Here is a 5430-nt window from a genome sequence, read left to right on the forward strand (position 1 = left end):
CTCTCAGCCCGGGGTGGGGCCAGACAATCCCCGCAACCGGTATGAATCGCACCATGCAGCCCCAATGCCGGGAGAATCAGCGCCATTGGCACCGCTGTGGTTGGCACGGCGCCGGTTGGGGGCCGCTCTATTGGGCCGCCCGGCGATTCTCTGTCCGGGATGGGCCGAGCGGCCTTCGTAAAAAACCCGAGTCTCGACGGCGCTGTTCACACGGGGAGTAAAGTCCGACCCCGGGGGCGAGGCTCCGATGTGGCCTGGCCCGCGATTGGGGCCCACCAATTGGCAGGCCGGCCTCTCTGGCTGGGGACATCCTTTCTTCCGCACTGGCCCCTGCAGCACTGTGCCATGTTGCATCAGGGCCAGCGCGTTGAAGAGAGCGACTGCGCATGCGCGCGTTGGCGCCGTTGCCACTGAGCATGAGCGGATCCTGCGGCACCGAGTTCACGCCAGGATCAGCAACTGGAGCGGCGTGGTCTGCTCCAGTGAAATGAAATGAAAATCGCTTATTGTCACGAGTAGGCTTCAAATTAAGTTACTGTGAAAAGCCCCTAGTCACCACATTCCGGCGCCTGTTCGGGGAGGCTGTTACGGGAATCGAACCGTGCTGCTGGCCTGCTTGGTCTGCTTTCAAAGCCAGCGATTTAGCTGTGTGCTAAACAGCCCCTGGTGCCGTGCCGTGGTGGCCCCCTGTATGGGTCAGAATTGCTGATTCTGAGGCCGTGTTGATGCCATCGAGAAATGTGACGGCGTTTCCGACGGCGTCAAAACTTAGCCTCAGGATCACAGAATCCTGCCCTCTATTTCTGACAGTGTGTTCCTGTTAATTTCAGAAAATCAAATTCCTATCAGAGCTCGCCAAAAGTTTACATTTCAACCCTAACTGGCAGCCATATAATGTGTCCAGTGCACACACTCAAGTGTTTTGTGGAAACTGTTAACTATGAGCTAAACAAAAAAAAACGAAATCTTCAATTTTCCCTGTGTCACTAGGCTCCTAAGAAAATGCCGAGAGCAATGGACCACTGTCCTTCAAAAGCCTGGCCTTCACAGAATTGTCCCTCAGATCTAACTTTTCACAGTAACATCATTGCAATGTATGCCTATTTGTGACAATAAAGATTATAAAATGCATTAACATTTAGAGACACATAAAGACAACAGGAACAGAGAAGGTTGACAATTTGATTTGATGAATTGAGCAAGTGGTCCTTCAGGTTCCAGTTCACTAGAAATTCAAAAACTTAACTACTAATAAATATGAGTTGTAATTTGACTGATATGTGACACTTAACAGTAACATGGCTGATTCTAACTTGCTCAAGTAGAAGCAGACAACAAATAACAGTCTGCCAAATAACGGCCATACTGGTGCCCACCACAGCAACTCTTAACACAACTTGATATTGCGTGGCTCCGCAAATGAACAGCATCAATTTGCCACCTCTGTGGCTGGTCGTATTGGACAACACATTGATACTGTTATCTTTCAGCCAGGGAATGGTGAGTGGTGCCAAAATAACTTAATAAAGTGAAGAATAACGAATTTATAAAGGTGATGTTACGGATGTAAAAGTAGACCCTCTTTGGGATGAAAACGACGAGGAGCTGAAAGCTCAGACTGAATATTGTGTTGAGATTGTGAAAAATTTTGTTTAGACAAGGAGAATAAGTGGTATGGAATCAGTGAGAGGGTTTGAAGATAATGGCTTCAATCTTTCCAGTGTTTGTCTGGAGGAAGTTGCGACTCATCTAAGACTAGATGTTGGACAAACAGTCTGACAACAGATCACAGGGGACTCACTGCAAAAATATAAATAGCCATTGTTGCAAAACTTGCATACTGTATTAAAGTTTATGGTGTGACAAATCTATTAATGAAAACAAGGGGTGGCATGGTGGCAGTGATTAGCACTGCTGCCTCACAGCGCAAGGGACCCAGGTTCAATTCCAGCCTTGGGTAACTATGTGCAGTTCGTACACTGAGTGGGTTTCCTCTGGGTGCTCTGGCTTCCTCCCGTAGTCCAAAGGTGTGCACATTAGGTGGATTGGCCATGCTAAATTCTGAATTCTCCCTCCGTGTACCCAAACAGGCGCCGGAATGTGGAGACTAGGGGCTTTTCACAGTAACTTCATTGCAGTGTTAATGTAAGCCTACTTGTGATAATAAAGATTACTATCATTATTAAATTGCCCCTTGTGTCCAAAAGGTTAGGTGGGGTTACTGGGTTACAGGGATAGGTACGGTGCGCTTTCAGTGGGACGGTGCACTGTAGTAATTTTGAGTTAACATATTATATTAACAATGAATAATACTAAGGGCAGCATGGTGACACAGTGGCTAGCATTGCTGCCTCACAGCGCCGAGGACCCGGGTTCAATCCTGGCCCAGGTCACTGTCCCTGTGGAGTTTGCTCATTCTCCCCATGTCTTTGTGGGTCTCACTCCCACAACCCAAAAATATTTGTTGGGTAAGTGGATTGGTCGTGCTAAATTGCCCCTTAGTAGCAAAAGAAATAATTGGATACTCTAATTTAATTTGAAAAAACAATGAATAATACTTAAATTTACATAACTCCTTATCACATTAAATTTCAGAAGAAACCTATAAAATGAACTACTTTTGCAGGGAGATGATTGTTACATAAACAAATAAACACTGCGAATCATGCATGTGACACGGTGGCAGAAACCTGCGTAAATCAGATTGACGGTCAAGTTGAAGCTGATCCATTCCTATTATACAATAAGCAAATGCAAACCATCATGGTGAAAGAAAACAGATACAACGCAAATAGCTTTTAATTTGTGTTTTATTGGAAGAATCATTGAAATGTGAATTTATAAACTGATCAAACGTTAAGTGAAGTTGAAGTTATTATATAATTTCACGGACATCTTCAATCGCTCCCTGCTCTGTTCTGATGTTCCCACCTGCATCATCATACCAGTGCGAAAGGAGAACCAGACATCCTGCCTCAATGACTACCATCTGGTGGCCTTGACATCTATCAGTATGAGAGATTGGTCATGAGACACATCAACTCCATACTCCCAGTATGCCTTGAACCACTCCAATTCGCATACCACAACAACTGGTCCACAGCTGACACCATCTTCCTGGCCTTACACTCATTCCTGGAGCATCTTGACAACAATGACTCCTGTCAGGCTCCTTTTCATTGACTACAGCTCTGCCTTCAACAGTATAATCCCAGCCAAGCTCATATCAAAACTCCAAAACCTAGGACTTGGTTCCTCCCTCTGCAACTGGATCCTCGACTTCCTGACCCACAGAGCACAATCGGTAAGGATAAACAACACCTCCTCCACGATAGTCCTCAATACCCGAGCCCCGCAAGTCTGCGTACTAAGACCCCTACTATACTCCCTATATACACACACGACTGTGTGGCAAAATTTGCCTACAACTCCCATCTACAAGTTTTCTGATGACATGACCGTCGTGGGTCAGATTTCAAACAACCATGAGTCAGGAGGGAGATAGTGAACCTAGTGGCGTGATATAACGACAACAATCTGAAAATGAAAATCGCTTATTGTCACAAGTAGGCTTCAATTAAGTTACTGTGAAAAGCCCCTAGTTGCCACATTCCCGCGCCTGTTCGGGGAGGCTGGTACGGAGTGAACCGTGCTGCTGGCCTGCCTTGATCTGCTTTAAAAGCCAGCGATTTAGCCCAGTGTGCTAAACCAGCCCCTCCACCTCAACGTCAGTAAAACTAAGGAGCTGGAGATGGTTGACAGCTTCAAATTCCCAGATTTGCACATTACCAACAATCTGTCCTGGTACATCCATGTCACTCTTCACCAAGAAAGTACAACAGCGCCTATACTTTCTCAGGAAACTATGGAAATTCGGCATGTCCACATTGACTCTTATCAATTTTTACAGATGCACTATCGAAAGCATCCTACCTGGCTGCCTCACAGACTGGTATGGCAACTGCTCGGCCCAAGACCATAAGAAACTCGAGAATTGTGAATACAGCCCAGTCCATCACACAAACCCACCTCCCATTCATTGACTCTGTCTACACTTCCTGCTGCCTTAGGAAAATGGGCAGCACAATCAAAGACCCCTCCCACCCAGGTTATTCTCTCTTCTAATCTCTTCCATCCGGCAGGAGATACAAAAGTCTTACAACTCGCATTAACTGATTCAAAACCAGCTGTTTCCCAGCTGTTACCATACTCCTGAATGACCCTCTTATGGAACTGAACTGATCTCTGCACTCATTTTCTCTACTGAGCAGAACTACACTCCGAATGCTCACCCGATGTCTGTGCTGGTGTATTTACTTTGTGTATTTATCATATGTCCTATGTTTTTTCATGTATGGAACGATCTGCCTGGACTGTGCAAAGAACAATACTTTTCCCTGTACCTTGGCACACATAACAATAAATCCAAATTTTTATCTAAAAATTGCATATGAAAACAAATAACATGCAACATTTTCAAAACTCAAGGGCATAATTGATTTTTAAAAATTCAAATTATTAATAAAAAATATTGTCAGTACTGTCTAATGGGAATAAATGGAAAGAGGTTTCATACACTGGAATCTATGCATTGATTGGAAAATGTTTGCACCAGTTGTGCATTTATCTGGAATCAACTGTATTGAAAAAGCGAACAATGTCGATGACCAACACAAAGTTACGCAGACTGGTTTAACGAACATTCTGGTGATTTGCTCATTTTGTTATTAACAATTATCATACACTGGGACAGTGCTTAATTGTTTTTTTTCTACATGGAGCAGCAGAACTGGAAGCTAGAACTAACTCACAAGTAAAATGCGTTAACTGTTCGGTCTTTTACTAGAACAGTTGATAAAAATTACCCAGCTAAAGTAAACAACAAAAAGGTGGTCGCTTCAGATGCTGAGTTCCACCGAGGGTTGCAAAATCATTCTCTCCCTTTGGAGAAGACAGAATGTGGTGGTTTCAACTATCTTGTGTAACTAAAAGAGAAAAAAAAACAATTTTTAACTGGCTTTGTTCCCCTGGATTTTGTCGACATCCTTTCTTCCTCAATATCTGTGAATGATTGATATATGCTCCAGTCACATATAAAATGCTCCAGTATTGTGTATATTTAGGCTCTCCTGTGAACGTGCAAGCTTGCATAGTTGGCGGACGGAATCCTCATTTCTGATCAGTAATATCAAATGGGCCGCGGTGCGATGATAGAAAAACGGTAGTTATTTAAAAAGGGGGGCATTGATGCAGCAAAACCACGCCATCCAGCTGCAAACCACACCAAGCATGAGGCTCTTCCCGGGCCACGAGGCCTGGTTACGTGACCCCGGCAACCGGCGAAAGGTGACCCGGAAGGCGGTATCTGATTGACAGGCGCTCTCCCCTCCCCCCCGGGTTGGGCGAAAGGTGACCCGGAAGGTGCCCTCT

Source organism: Scyliorhinus canicula, chromosome 1 (genome assembly GCF_902713615.1).
Source record: "Scyliorhinus canicula chromosome 1, sScyCan1.1, whole genome shotgun sequence".
In the NCBI taxonomy this organism is placed as follows: Eukaryota; Metazoa; Chordata; class Chondrichthyes; order Carcharhiniformes; family Scyliorhinidae; genus Scyliorhinus; species Scyliorhinus canicula.